At 38.2% G+C, this 16,313-nt stretch overlaps 1 long non-coding RNA gene across 1 annotated transcript in view; it reads left to right on the top strand.

Moving 5' to 3' along the window:
* The window catches only part of LOC141985949 (uncharacterized), a 110,772-nt gene extending 98,902 nt beyond the window's left edge, over positions 1 to 11,870 (top strand). The window contains exon 3 of the long non-coding RNA XR_012639073.1: positions 11,800 to 11,870. This is a non-coding gene — a long non-coding RNA (uncharacterized LOC141985949). The remainder of the gene's footprint in view (positions 1 to 11,799) is intronic.
* Positions 11,871 to 16,313: the final 4,443 nt, after the last annotated feature.

Below are 16,313 nucleotides of genomic sequence, written 5' to 3'. Positions count from 1 at the left end.
GCAAGACAGATGCCAAAGAGATTGGAAAATGAGATGGGATGTAGGTGGGTAATAAGAGACAGAAGTGACAGAACAGCCCAAGGATAAAAAAAAATAGCAGTTTAGCTGTCACTCAGTGTTTCCTGTAAGATATTAACAAACTCACAGAGATGATTACTTTCTAAGAGTTTTCTACTTGAATCATTTGCGTCAATTAAGTGGCTCTGAAAAGAATTCACACTATTAAATTTGAGGAAAAATCCTACTTCTTAATATCCTTTCTGGTTGTTCTCTCATAGAAATAAAATATTCATGCCCTGCGGTCCTAGGTCCACTTTTTACCTGTCAGGCAGCATCTCTCACTTACTTCTTAAAATGTTGATACAAAATATCTAAACAAAGATATGAGAGGATTATTAATGACAGTGAGTGATTTAAAATCTAGTGTTGACTTCACGGCTTTTGAGGAAGTGGGGGCTCAATATACACATGCAGACAATTTTACTGTAATAAAAACCCAAAGAGAATCTTTAGTGACGTAAAGGTATCAGATATATTAACATTTAATAAGAATTTACAGGTAACTTTAGGGAGAAGGTACAGTTGATTTAAAAAAAAATATTTTATCTTATAATGGAGGGAAAACAAGCTGAACAGATCCTGGCTTTTTCTTTAAAAACAATAGGACAGTCAGTGAGTAATTTTTACATCTACAGTGCAAGATGTGTTAATTCTCTAAATAAACTTGTGAGTTACACATTCAGAGCTGTAAAAAATCAACTTCAAAAACTGAAGGAAAGGATTACATATTACAGAAGTCAGTACAGTTCCTGTGCTGGATTTACACCAGTGTAACTGAAAACAGATGTTGGTCTGAAGCCTTGTTGTTTTCTTTTGAAAATGAATCCCTTACTTATGTACAGTACTGCCTCTCTGAAAGCAGCAAACCCATTTAACGATATGACGTGAACTAGAAGAGAAGGAATGAGTTTGATAAAGTTTATTTTCTCTGGTTTAGATAAAATATGAAATCCCATAAGCTCAGCTGTTCATTTATATCAGAGCTGGGATATGTCAGCTTGTACTAGTCTTTCTTTGCATAGGAGTGACTTTCTAATTGTGTTACAAAAACACAGGTATTTTTCCTTGATGCATTACAATGATTCATGTTAAGGTGAAAATAAACTAGTGTTCTGAATTTTTTAGAAATGTTACTTATCATTGATGTGATTCTTTTCAATTTTAGGGGTGGGATTTTTCTCCCTCACTCCTTCCCCCTGATCTGTCTGTGAAGGGGACTCTGCATTCAGATCTCTCCCCACATATTTGGAGGCCAGTAGTCTCTGTTGGCTTGCTTCACCATTTTCTCTGGTACTCCCTAGAAGGTGCTCAGTGAGTCCAGGCTCCAAGCTGGGAGAAAGGGCAGAAACTTGGTACCTTCCTCAGGTACCAGAAAGCTTTTGTCCTTGTGCATGCTCTAATAGTAATCAAGGAATACACTGTTGTGGGTTGTTACTTTATTACCATTAATAATAGTGATACAGCCAAGATAAGCTTTTTTTTCTCAACAAAAACCTAGATTTCACTTTATGATCTACTGACCCAAAATGAAACTCCAGAAACTCTTATTGTTTTATAGCACCCCTTTGGTATTATTCAAGATGTGTCCCTCCTTATTTTGAGTAGTCCAGTGCTCAGAAAGTAAAATACTAAATATTAAAAAAATTAGTTTTGAAAAGTATTGATCTGAATATGAAGTGAGAAAAAAACACATTTTGATTATGATTTTAGTTAGTGATATTCTTATTCTCATGAGCCCATAATAATAACTTAATTTTAAAATATCTTCCATTTTTCACTCCATTTAACAATTTCTCATGTTGTTTTTGGGACATTGTAATGAATTAATGTTAGAACATTTGCATTTTCCTATAAATAACACTATGTATTGTAAAGTAGAACAAGTAAGGCAAACAGTTATTTTTTAAATCATTTGGGTTTTTTTATTAAAAAAACAAAATCAGGTTCTTTTATTAATCATTTGATTATACACCATTCATTGCACTTGTTATACTTTTGTTACTGAACTTTGAGGAAATAATTCCTAGCCTACAAGTAATATGAATCTTCTCAGCAACTGCAGTGAATGGATTACTTTGAAATATTACTTTCATGTATAATATTCCGAATGTCCTTTAAAAAGGACATTCCATTTGTATTAGTTTGACCCATTATTGGGAAAAGGAAGCTTGGAAAAACAGTACCTGAAGGTGAAACAATGAAATTTTTGCAGTACATGGTTTTACTGTTGATTCATAGATTGCTATGAATGGCCAGAAGGGACCATTTTGGTCATCTAGTCTGCCCTCCTGTACAACACAAGCCGTGGGACTTCCCCAAAATAATTCCTAGGTCATATCTTTTAGAAAAACACACAATCTTGATATTAAAATTGTCAGTGATGGAGAATCCACAACCACCATTGGTAACCTGTTCCAATGGTTAATTAACCAATTAGTTAGTTAACCAATAAAAATGTATGCCTTATTTCTAGTCTGAATTTGTCTAGCTTCAACTTCCAGCCATTGGATAGTTTTATACCTTACTTTGCTAGATTGAGAAGCCCAATCATAAATATTTTTTTCCCAAATAGGTGCTTATAGACAGTAATCAAGTCACCCCTTAATTTTCTCTTTGGTAAGCTAAATAGATTGAAATTCTTGAGGCTATCATTATAAGGCATGTTTCTAATCCTTTCATCATTCTTGTGGCTCTTCTTTGAACCCTATCCAATTTATCAACACCCTTCTTGAACTGAGGGTACCAGACCTTGACACAGAATTCCAACAGCAGTTGCACTAGTGCCAAATACAGAAAGAAAATAACCTCTGCACTTCCTACTCAAAATTCCCCTGTTTATGCATCTCAGTTTGCATTAGCTCTTTTGGCCACAGTATCACAGTGGGAGCTTATATTCAGCTGATTATCCACTACAACCCCCAATTCTTTTTCAGAGTCACTGCTTCCCAATATAGAATCCCCCATCCTGTAAGTGTGACCTACATTTTTTGTTCCTCCATGTATACATTTATACTTAGCTGTATTAAAAACACACATTGTTTGCTTTGCACTTGTTTACCAGCGATTCAGATTGCTTTGAATCAGTGACCTATCCTCTTCATATTTACCGCTCACCTAATTTTCATGTTATCTGCAATACTTATCAGTGGAGGTATCTTTCAGGTCACTGAGAAAAAATGTTAAATAGCATCCCTGTGAGATCCCACTGGAAACCAACCCACATGATGACAATTCCCCATTTACAGTTACATTTTGTGACTTATCAAATAGCCAGTTTTTAATCCATTTAATGTGTGGCATGTTAATTTTATATCATTCTAGTTTTTTTAATCAAAATATCATATGGTACCAAGTCAAATGCTTTATAGAAGTCTGAGTATATTATGCCTACACAATTACCTTTATCACGCACTTATCTCATCGAAAAGGTATCAAAGTTACTTTCAAAAGAGCAATTTTCCATAAACCTGTGGTGATTTGCATAAATTGCATAACCATAATTTAGTTCTTTTTTAATCGAGTCCTGTATCAGCTGCTCCATTATCTTTTCCAGGATCAAAGTCAGGCTGACAGGCCTACAGTTTCCCAGTTCATCCCATTTACCCTGTTTAAAAATTGGCAATAATAGTAGCTTTCTTCCAGTTTTCTGGAACTTCCCCAGTGCTCTAATATTTATTGAAATTCAGCATTAATGGTCCAGCATGGTCCTCAACCAGCTTTTTTAAAACTCTTGGATGCAAGTTAATTTGACCTGTGATTTAAAAATGTCTGACTTTAGTAGCTTCTTCTCAATATGCTCCAGAGATAGTAGTGGAATGGAAAGAGTGTTATCATTGTATGATGAATCTATATCCTCTGTTTTTTCCCATCTATGGAACAGAAATATGTATTGAACACTTCTGCCATATCTGCTTTATTATTGATAATTCTACTATTTCCTTCTAGTAATGGATCAATACCATTGTCAGGATTTTTTTGTTCTTAATATATTTTTTTAAAACCTCCTTCTTATTGTCCTTAACTGTGCTGGCCATATATTTCTCCTTGTGTCCCTTGGTTTCCCTTATCAATTTTCTAACTTCTGATTTATATTCATTACTATCAACTTTCTCCATTGTGGGATTGTAGCTTTTGGGGAATCTAGTAAGGAGTTCTTAAATGATTCAGAATTATTATTATTCAAATTTTTCTGATTAAATTCTTCTTCTCAGCTGATTTGTCTCATAATTGTTTTCAGCATTATGAAATTGGCTCAGTTAATGGTACCTTAGGTACAAGTGATCATGACTTGAAGAATAAAATCCTGACCAGCAATAAATAAAATATATATATATATTTATTTATTGCTGGTCAGGATTTTATTCTTCAAGTCATGATCACTTGTACCAAAGGTACCATTATTATTTTTTTTTCTTTGATCAGTTCTTCTTTATTTGTTATGACAAGGTTTAACATATATTTCTCCTATGTTGTTTGCTAAACTTTTTGACTTAGGAAATTGTCGTCTGTTATGTTTAGAAATTCCAAGAATGTTTTAGTACTGGCAGCATGAGACCTCCAATATATGTCATTCAAATTAAAATTTCCCATGATCATGCAGCTTTTTTTTTTTTTGCCTCCCATTATAGATAGCTGCATAAGGATCTGGTCATCCTGTTCCCTAGTGTGATTTGGTGGCCTGTAGCAGACCTATCTTGTACCCCATTTTGTGCTTTATCTGTTAGAACATTGATATGCCTTAGTTTCCATGTTGGTGTCAATTTGAACCTTCTTCTGCTTCTCTTATCTCTGGTGGCCACAGTCTTCCTATCCTGGATTAAGAGGAATTAGTGGTATTTTTTTTGGAACAGAACATTTCCCAGAAAGATAGAAAGGAAATATTTTCTGAAACTGTGAGATCTTTGGGACAGATTCTGTATCTTGCTATTTGTATGGATAATACATAGCAAAATGGGGATTATGCCATGTTACAAATAATAAATTGTAATAACACATGAAGTAGTCTGGAAAACAGACACAATTATAGTGAAACAGATGTATCATCATAATGTTACAGGATTATAAATACAGAATATGAAAATGGAGAATATTCCAGGAGACAACAGCACTTGAAATGTATCATACAAAATGCTGGTGACCTTTAAAGTTTGCCACAAGGTGCTGAATGAACAATTACATTACTGTGATGTTGATCCCAGATTTTACTTACATTCGAAACCTAGTACTTCAATTTAATAAAATATTAAATCCACTGTCCTATTAATAGTGAACAAGAAACTGCCAAAGTGGGACTAAGAAAAGCAGTTGGAGAAAGAGAATTCTTAACATATAGGAGACACAGCTAGACTGGTAGTTAGTTTTTATAAGTAGACAACTGTTTATATAACAAACCAAGAGAAATAGGGAGAGCACTCTTATTTTCATTTCCTTTTGCAGAGATGAACAGTGTATGTATCTAGATGAGTAAACTGTTATGTCCATATTTACTCATTTTGAGGGGGAAATAAGTATGGTTCTAATTCAGCAGTCCAGCCCTATTCAGTAGTCTACATAAATATGTACTTAAGTATAGGCTTGTGTTTAAATCCAAATTCAATGGATCTTAAGCACATGCTTAAATGGTTTTTGGAGTTAGGGCCTAGATGGCTAAATATGATACTGGAACATTGACTTGCCTCAGGGTCATATATTCTTTACTCTTTGTGGTCTGAATGCCATTATGAATACTAACAAATGAAAGGAAGTGTCACTTTAAGGGTTAGTTTAATGGCAAAAAGTTATCTGTTGAAATAAAATACAGTATATAACTCAGAATCATAGATGATGAGGATAATTAATCTCGTTTCCCCTGGTTATTGCATTATTATTGTTGACTTACCCTTCTTTCTTTCTGTCCATGTAATTCAGTTGCCCAGCATTTGTGACAGATGTTATACCCAGTTGTTAAAGCACGATTAATACAAGATTTCAGTTATTGTATTTTTAACATCATAGAAGATGCACTGTAGGGAGATATGTTTTAGCCACATATCAGTATTCTATAAAAAACAGTTTTGTGTGAATAGTCAGAATACTAGTATTTTAATGATCAGATTATACAAAGTGCAATAGAGCTTAAAAACAGTTATAGTTACTGTAGATATTATATTATAACTCAGAAGTACTATGTTTTCTTGATAGCCAGGTCTTGAAGTCAGATTTAAGGAAGTTAATTTTCACAGTGTTGATACTTTTAGTGCTCAGTGCTTTATGCACTAAATTCTCTTCATCATATGCATTGAAATGTATATGCTATTTTCTCTGCAAAAACCCATATATGCATAACAGTGTATATTTTTGAAAACATTTCAGAGCATAATTACTTACTGGTCAAAAACATCATGAGTCTTATTGTTCCTGATCTTCCCTTCTTCCTAGTTTCCCCCATCTAAAAACAAGTATGAGATCCCAGGGTCCACACTCTACTCATGATGCTCTAGTGCTGGCTAACAACTGACTGTGAAGCAACACTAATCTGAGAAGCTTATTAGGGAAAGGTTCCACTGAGCTTCCAAATTTTGTAAGATTCCTGAATCTTAAATTCCTTGAGGATTTAAGAAGCATTATATGGAAGGAATACAGCTGCTAAATCTGTAGGAAAAAAAACAGCCTTGCTGACATGTCAGGGTGAAGGCTTAGGACAGGAAGGATTGTCCAATGGTTTGGTCACTAGCCAAAACACTGGGAGACCTGAATTCAATTTCTTGTCATGTATTTCTGGTGTGGGACAGTCACTTAGGCTATGTCTACATAGCAGTTGGGTGGTATAATTCCAAGCTTAGCTAGATGCACATGTATTAGCTCTATGTGAGCTAGTGCCTAAAAATAGCAATGTGAACTTGGTGATACGAGTGGTGGCTCAAGCTAACTCCCTTAATACAGACCCGGGAAGTTAAGCGGGATTGTAGTCGGGTGGCTACACCATGCTGCTACCCACATAGCAATGGCAACACTGCTAATTTTGGCATAGTAGCTATTGTGTGAACATTTATTCAAGCTGGGAATTACATCTCCCAGCTGTTGTGTAGACATATGCTTAGTGTCTCAGTTCCCCACGTGTATAATGCAGATAATAGCACTTCCCTACCTCACAGGTTGTTGAGACAATAAATACATTAATGACCTTGAAGTGCTCAGATACTGTGGTAATAAGGGCTATAGAAAGACCTTAGACAGCTTGTCTAAAGTAGTGTTCTGAGAAAGATATGTCGTCAAATTATCAGGGAAGGCTTCTCATTGAAAAGTTAGGTGGAAAAACTGCCAGACCCTGGGACAAAGGAAAAATATGGCATGGTAATCTGCCACTGGTTTAGGAATGGACAGTAAGGACAAAAAGTCATGGGAAAAGAACCTCTAAACACAGTGAGGAACCCTGTCTTGGGGGGCCCATACCTATCCTTGAGATACTTGGGGTCTGCCTTTTTTCTCACATTTTGGCAGCACTCATATATCTTGTCATGCCTATACAATTTCGCTGAAATGAACATAGGAGTACCTTATTCTCTTCCCATTTAAATCAATGGGCTGTAATCCTATTTAAATCAATGGTATGTCTCATGAAGTAAGGTGCATCTCAGCATATAGAACAGACAGATACAGACAGATGGGAGAGTACAAAGAAATAAAGATAATATTAACTGGCATGATAGACAGTAATCTCAACACACCGGTGACCCAACTGTTGTCACAGGTTTTGTAGGCATCACAGGGAAGCAGAGTTTTAAGGAGGAATTTGTAGGAGGATAATGAGATAAAGGTTTACACAGAGTTTCTCCCAAGTGTGAGGACAGCTTACACAAAAGCACAAAGGTGCTTGTTTGAGAATTTAATTAGTGGACAATAGAAGCTGTAAATGTGGGCTCACTGGAAGCAGAAGTTGACAGCATGATAATGAATGGGTGGGGATAGACCATGAAGCATCTTGAGAGTGAAGTGATGACAACTAACTTATGTTTGATGGAATTGAGAAGGGGAAGCCCAAGGAGGACACAAAGAGAGGAGTAGTATGGTCAAAGTGATGGGCTAGGAAAAAGTTCTTTGTAGCAGCACCCTGAATGGAAATGAGTAGGGCAAGATGGTAGATGGTACTTGTGAAGATCAGAGAAAAGGATGTTACAGCACTCGAGATGGAAAATGACAAGACCCTGGATGAGAGTTTTAACTGCATAGGAATACCACATTTTAGACTTGTTATGCAGAAAGAATTGGCAAAATTTAGACCTAATCTGAATGTGAGGTCATAGAGAAAGATTCAAGTCAAAGATAACTCTCAGGTTATGGACCTGAGAGATGGGCAAAATAGCCATATTGTCCACAGTGACTGAGAAAGGAGGTGGGTGGGAAGGCTTATGGGAGGAGATTAAAATTTCCATTTTCATAGATTCCTAGATTCCAAGGCCGAAAGGGGCCATTGTGATCATCTAGTTTGACCATCTGTATAACACGGGCCAAAGAACTGCCCCGAAATAATTTCTTATGAATTACAGCATATCCTCTAGCCTCACTGAGCTTGAGCTAATGGCTAGATATCCATGAAGAAATGGCAAAGAGAAATAGCAAGGTTTTAGTTTGCACAAAAGACAGGTCTTAAGTAGATCTGTGAGTCATCAGCATAAAGATGGGGACGAAGGACAGAGCCTTGTGTTTCTATCTGGGAGGGGACAAACAAAAAATACAATTGTATATAACATGGAGAGGATTTAATTCTAAACCTGTTGTAACTTCAAAACCTTTCTTGCAATTACATTAAAACTACAGAAAAAAATTCTACTACATTCTAACAGTAACACTCTAACAGCTGACAATACTTAGGTTGGAGGAGGGGGGGAAATTACAATTATAATTACATTCTGGTTGCAGTCTTAATTATGGTGAGGTGAATATCACTTCATAATAGTGATTATATTCATTTCCTTGTCATTTTTTATAAAGTGTTGCAAATCCCTGTCCTGTTGCTGGGTTTCAGAGCCTAGGCTCCAGCCCAAGCAAGAACATCTACAGTGGTACTTTTATCCCTGTAGTGTGAGCCATCACAAGCCTGCGTCAGCTGACCTGGCATCTGAAACTTTCTATTACTGGCTTTATTTATTTATTGCAATGTAGTTATACTCCAATGGACTGATAATCAACCACATCCCAGATTAAATTATGTTAATAGTTATTTTCCCTTTGATGCAGGTGATTTACCATGCTAACACCTCCTGCTGGTCCTCTTGCAGATCAGCTCCACAGGTCGCTATGCCGACATGCAGTGGAGTCTCACCTGTTGTCACATCTCTTCCTGGACCCATGTCACTCCAAGGACCGTGGTGTCCTCTATTTACTGGAGCACAATTGACCCAGACACAAGTGGGAGTAGGTGAATTACGTATTATTTCCACCCTTAGTGCAATAACCCCGAAGCTTATAACAGATATGGTGCTTAGTATCGCTGGGGCTGGGAAGGCATTGCAGGGGGACCTGGCTTGTTCAGGAGATCCAAGATTTTCTAAATAACCAGCTAAAGGATATTCAGAGAGACCTCAAGCATCAGGCCTGGCCCTCTGTCCTTACAGCCACCTCGGGAGTACCATCTGATATGTGGCCAGGGAGACATACTTGAAGATTCTCTGTGTAGAAATGCAGACGTTTGCAGAGTTCCTTCCAACCATACAGGCTGATCGGAGGGATGTGGGCTTCCATATACCGAATCCTGCTGGGTCTGTGGGGAGGATGCATGTGGGATTGGGAAATTCACCAAGACATTTGGGAAATTAAACCACCTGGTATGCCTAACCAATTTATAGTCAGTGCTCCTGAAATAACACCTGATATCTGGATAGGAATAGGAAATCAATGGACACTCTGGCCGCTAGAACCTCACAGCTTCAGTGTGTACATAAACTGAAGCCAGAAAAAGTTGTCACAGTTCAAGACGGCATTTGTTGGGAGGGTATGGGACAAGGAACTACCCTGACAGGACACCTACTTTTCCAAGCTAATGACAGCTGTGTGCTTGTTAAGGCCACCATCTTGCAAAATATACATTTTAATCTTACCACTGCTTTAGGAAGCCATATCATATATTGGCCTGCAGAGAGAATTTTGCAGTCTGCCCTTCAACCTCAAATACCCTTTAATTGGACTACCCTAGTGCCTGACTGGTTCCAAAATTTGCTTTCAATTCTACCAGAGGTTCAGAAAATTTCTGATCTACAGGAACAGATTCACATGCTCCAAAATATATATCAAGTTGAAAAGAATGCCTTTCATACAGCCTATAGGGAGTTTACCTTATGTATTAAGTATGATGGTTTGTGTTTTGTGACTAAGACTATTCAGCAATCTCAACCCCATGCTGTTGTTTTTATTACTGTTTGGTATGGGGTTATGTTTTTGCTGTTATAGTAGATGTGTTTATCATTGCCTGCCTGGTCCTAGAGCTGTTAAGCTCAATGTACAATGTAAAGGAACAAGTGGCCCTAATGATTGTCAATAAACTCTATGATAACAGGAGGCAAGAGGCAGCAATGAATGTTTATGAGGAAATGCAGGTAGTACGTGAGGAAGAGAGAGAGGAAATTAATGAATTAATGACCACGGAGGTATGATAGAATAAAGTGAGGCCAAAGAGGTGTCAAAGGGGGGAACTATGGGGGAAAATTAACAGGACATAAAACTCAGGTCAAGGCCCTGACTTTGGTCAAGCTTGCCTGCAGGCCATAAACTGAGATCCTGCTTGCTTATGTATGTCAAGGGTAGGAGAAGTCACAGTGGAAAGTCCCCAAAACGGAACAATGGTTTTCGGTGCACAAAGGGCATGAAGGGGCAGGATGGAAAAGTCCCCGGACAGAACAAATTTGCAATAGTCAAGCTTATGAAATATATAACCGCAACAGTTGTGTTAAAAAGGTTGCTGACAGCAAAGGAACAGACAGTGAGTAACAGGAGGGGCCTAGTGGGGGAGACGCTTGTTTTTGCTTTTGAATAGTGTTAATTTTGCAATGTATTCCAAACAAGGTAATTAATACGGAAGTATGTGTAATTTGTTTGTGGTTTTAAGCTTTAAAAAGCTGTGTGTGCTTTGCATTGGGGGGCAGCTACTTAGAGCTGTGCTTGTAATCAATAAAGGAGCCTCAGGCTTGTTCTGATCCAAACACAACGCATGGTTAATTTTCCACCACACTTCTTGTCTTGTCCTCAGTGGATAAGAAGAACAATTTATCTCCCTCCTCTTTGTAAAAACCTTTTACATATCTGAAGACTGTTAATATGTCCTCTCTCAGTTTTCTCTTTTCCAGACTAAACATAACCATTTTTTTCAGTCTTTTCTCGTTGATCATATTTTCTTGACCTTTAATCCATATTTGGTGCTCTCCTCTGGACTTTTTCCTAATTGTCCACATATCTCCAGAAGTGCAGGGCCCAGAACTGGATACAGTACTCCATTTGAAGCTGTGCTGAATCAGTGCTGAATAGAGTGGAAGAATTACTTAATGTGTGTTGTTTACAACACTCCTGCTAATATATGCCAGGATGATGATTCATGTTGACTCATATTCATTTTGTGATCCACTACAACCCCAGATCTTTTCCTGTCATACCTGGCCTTCCTGGGCAATCATTTCCCATTTTGTATTTGTGCAGTTTATTATTCCTTCCTAAGTGTGGTAATGTGTCCTTATTGAATTTCATCCTATTTATTTCCAATCATTTCTCCAGTTTGCCAAGACCAAGATATGGGATGATGCTGAAGAAAACACTGATGGGGGAAGATAAATATAATAGCGGCAGGAGGTGATATTAAAGAACATATTCTTCTGACATATGACATGGGTAACTCTCATTGATTTCATTGCATTGAGACAAAGCCAAAAGGAATTCATTTGGTGCAATATATTATAACATATTGAAACCAGCACAGTTTAGAAAGATTTGAATAGAGAATGCAAAAGCCATGGGAAGGACTTTGTTTAATCGCTGAATGTTAAAATATGTTACTATGGAAGAGGAGAGCTTTCAGCTTTATGAATTAGTCCATCCTTTTATAGACTGTAATGTGTAAATAGCATTTCTTGAGGGTCATGAATTGAGTAGTCTCTGTTTGTGATTTTGCTAGGTAATATTATTACCCTGATTAGAAAGGTGAACATTTGTCTTTACTTTGGTTCCTCTGAAAAAAATAAATACTCACTTTTCTCAAACTCTGTGCTCAGGTGATCTATATGATTAATGTGTTGCACTCGCAGATTTTTATTCCTGTTATCTCAACAGCTAAATGCCAATATTTTTAATTTCTTTCCAAACCTCACCCTTTACATGGAGGTTTTGAAAACCAGCTGGTATTTTAATTCTCTACAAGATAAACTTTTGAGTGACTGTGTATATCTACTATTCAGATCCCCATTCCTGGTGTGCCTGCCAGCTGAAGCTCTACTCTACTAGTACAACACTCTTTAAAATCGCTTTTACATTGACTATACCTGCAGCTACTTGCTTCCCTAAGGACAAAAACTTAAAACATTTACAAAAGTATTTTTCCTAGTTAATTTTGTGTGTGGGATGCGGGGAAAGGGTTAAATTTAGGAGATCAGTTCTTTTTATAATTTGCTGACATCCCAGTGTAGGTTTTATTAAGTATGTTGTATGACAGTGCAAAGTCAGGAGAGTTCCACTGTATGCAACACAGCAGATTTTGTTATAACTAGGTGATGATTTACATCCACAATGTTATCAATAAGTAATATTACTTTTAAAAATCTTTGTTTTAATTTGATCCTCATTAAATTTACTGTAAGGAAAAATATGACCTGCTTCCACTTATAGATGTGTGTCAGCTATGTAAAGTGCAAGGCCATTTTATCTGTGCTACTGTGTATATATGTGTATTGAAGTTAAGGATGCAATCTAAGGGTATGTCTACACTACGAAATTAGGTCGAATTTATAGAAGTCGGTTTTTTAGAAATCACTTTTATATATTTGAGTGTGTGTGTCCCCACAGAAAATGCACTAAGTGCATTAAGTGCATTAACTCGGCGGAGTGCTTCCACAGTACCGAGGCTAGAGTCGACTTCCGGAGTGTTGCACTGTGGGTAGCTATCCCACAGTTCCCGAAGTCTCCGCTGCCCATTGGAATTCTGGGTTGAGATCCCAATGCCTGATGGGGCTAAAACATTGTCGCGGGTGGTTCTGGGCACATATCGTCAGGCCCCCGTTCCCTCCCTCCCTCCGTGAAAGCAAGGGCAGACAATCGTTTCACGCCTTTTTTCCTGAGTTACCTGTGCAGACGCCATACCACAGCAAGCATGGAGCCCGCTCAGCTCACTGTCACCGTATGTCTCCTGGGTGCTGACAGACGCAGTACTACATTGCTACGCAGCAGCAGCAACCCATTGCCTTGTGGCAGCAGATGGTGCAATAGGACTGGTAGCCGTCATCGTCATATCCGAGGTGCTCCTGGCCTCCTCTGTGAGGAGCGCCTGGGCAGACATGGGCGCAGGGACTAAATTTGGAGTGACTTGATCAGGTCATTCTCTTTAGTCCTGCAGTCAGTCCTATTGAACCGTCTTATGGTGAGCAGGCAGGTGATACGGATTGCTAGCAGTCCTATTGCATCATCTTCTGCCGGGCAGGCAAGAGATGAGGATGGCTAGCAGTCCTATTGCATCATCTTCTGCCGAGCAGCCATGAGATGTGGATGGCATGCAGTCCTTCTGCACCGTCTGCTGCCAGCCAAAGATGTGAAAGATAGATGGAGTGTATCAAAACAAGAAATAGACCAGATTTGTTTTGTTCTCATTTGCAAACCCCACCCCCTTACCCCCGGTCTAGGGGACTCATTCCTCTAGGTCACACTGCAGTCACTCACAGAGAAGGTGCAGTGAGGTAAATCTAGCCATGTATCAATCAGAGGCCAGACTAACCTCCTTGTTCCAATAAGAACAATAACTTAGGTGCACCATTTCTTATTGGAACCCTCCGTGAAGTCCTGCCTGAAATACTCCTTGATGTAAAGCCACCCCCTTTGTTGATTTTAACTCCCTGTAAGCCAACCCTGTAAGCCGTGTCGTCAGTCGCCCCTCCCTGCGTCAGAGCAATGGCAAACAATCGTGCATCTGAGTTGAGAGTGCTGTCCAGAGCAGTCACAATGGAGCACTCTGGGATAGCTCCTGGAGGCCAATACCGTCGAATTCTGTCCACAGTACTCCAAATTCGACCCAGCAAGGCCGATGTAAGCACTAATCCACTTGTCAGGGGTGGAGTAAGGAAATCGATTTTAAGAGCCCTTTAAGTCGAAATAAAGGGCTTCATCCTGTGGACGGGTGCAGGTTTAAATCGATTTAATGCTGCTAAATTTGACCTAAAGTCCTAGTGTAGCCCAGGGCTAAGCAAAATTATTCTAAAGCTTTTCAAGCCATTCAGGTATCAGAAACTAAGCTGAAGATTTTGGCCCTCCGGCTGGCCAACTCAATCAGAGAAAAAGGTCCATCTGCTCAGAAAATCCCACCCAAGCTTCAAAAACCTCCCCAGCTGTGCAGCTGAGTGTTGTGGCACTGTCAGAGACAAGACTGCTGAATATGAACCTCCTGCTTTCCATGATGCTCTATTCTCTGATTCTGTAATGTGTAAGAACCAATTAGGAGATGGTCTGGCTGAAGGCAAGGCACAGCGCTTTCATTCTTGTGCAATCATTCAGTTCATACTGAGTTTGCTCAGGCTCCTGGAAACAACTAGCTCTCAATAACTATGGTTAGAGAATAAAGATAAAAGCATAGTCTCACTCAAATTAAGATTGCATCATTTTATTAGGGTAGTCACAGCTATACTAGCAACATGATTCCCATCCTTACCCACCATTCCTTTTTTCATCCCACCTATACCAGCTGCGATTGGGGGTTGGGAAGGGAGTGAAATGTATAACAGGCCTGGTTTAAAAAAAAAAACCCAAACCATCGAAACTTGAATTATAAAATAAATGTAATGTGTAAATGAATTTGAAATATATTTACTTACAACAAACCTACATTAACATAATGTTATTTGGGTTGCAAAGTCAAGCACTTGAACCACAGGGAATGCTAGAATACTAGGGGTCCCATGGGAAAGAAGAAGTGGGTGATGATATAATTAAAGACTTATACATATGCACAGTGAGACAGCATTAAGGCTTTACAGGTAGACTTAACTCAGCCAATTCCTGATGAAAGCAAGTAAGAGAAGGATGATGGCAATTTCTAACAGTTTATAATTCAGCGAAATCTGAATAAAATTTCATGAGACAAGCAAAAGACACATCTCTAGCCCCAGGGCTTTATCCCTACATAGAGCTGGCTGAAACTTTCCACCGAATTTTTTGACTTTGGCTCAAACAATAAAAACAAACAAAAAGCTTTGGCCGCAGAAGGAAGACACTTTTCACATTAAATTTTGTTTACTCAAAAACATTATTTTCTGCTGAAAAACAGTTTTGACAGAAAAATTTTCCACTAGTCCTTATTTCACACTATAATTATGGAATCACAGCTCCATATTTAATACTAACTCTTTATAAGACAACTGTATTTTAATTATAATTTTGGGTGAAATATATGCTACCTTTGGCAGAGGAAAGATTAAAAAATACTTTTTTTGCAATTTTCCTTTAAAATCTATTTTTTTGTTATCCCTCTAGGTAACACACAATCACCACAATCACATAATCACAATCACCACAAACTCTATACACATATGCTCTCTTATAACATTTCACATACAGGCTACTTTTCATATTTTAGCGTAGAAAGAGAAAGCAATGGAACACTAGGGCTTCTCTGAACTTGCCTCCTGATGGACTGCCTGTGGCTCATTCTGAGACGGGGACTGCTGTTTCCCAAAGAATGCTGTTTTTAAACAGCACAGCAGTTCCCTGGCTCCTCACACACAAGCCAGTACATATATTAATACCTATATGTTTCAGTCTTCGAAAGCCTGTCTCATACTTTTTCCCATCAAAACCTGTAACGTTTTATTATTATCATAAAATTCTGTGGTTCAAGCTAAGGCAGTGCATTTGAGTGAGATCTTGATGAGCTGGATGGGCACAATGTGGCTGTTTATATCTTGGAAGCAAAAGGGACTTTGCTGTGACTGTTAGGAACCTGAATATGTCTGGGAATTATTGAGTTTATGTAGTAAAGTATATGAAGTGGGATTTATGTTTATATTGCTTTAACTGGTGATTTCTATCTGTTAGTG

Source organism: Natator depressus, chromosome 4 (assembly GCF_965152275.1).
Source record: "Natator depressus isolate rNatDep1 chromosome 4, rNatDep2.hap1, whole genome shotgun sequence".
In the NCBI taxonomy this organism is placed as follows: Eukaryota; Metazoa; Chordata; order Testudines; family Cheloniidae; genus Natator; species Natator depressus.
Note: the sequence above shows the minus strand (reverse complement) of the source record. Positions and strands in the feature narration are given on the sequence as shown.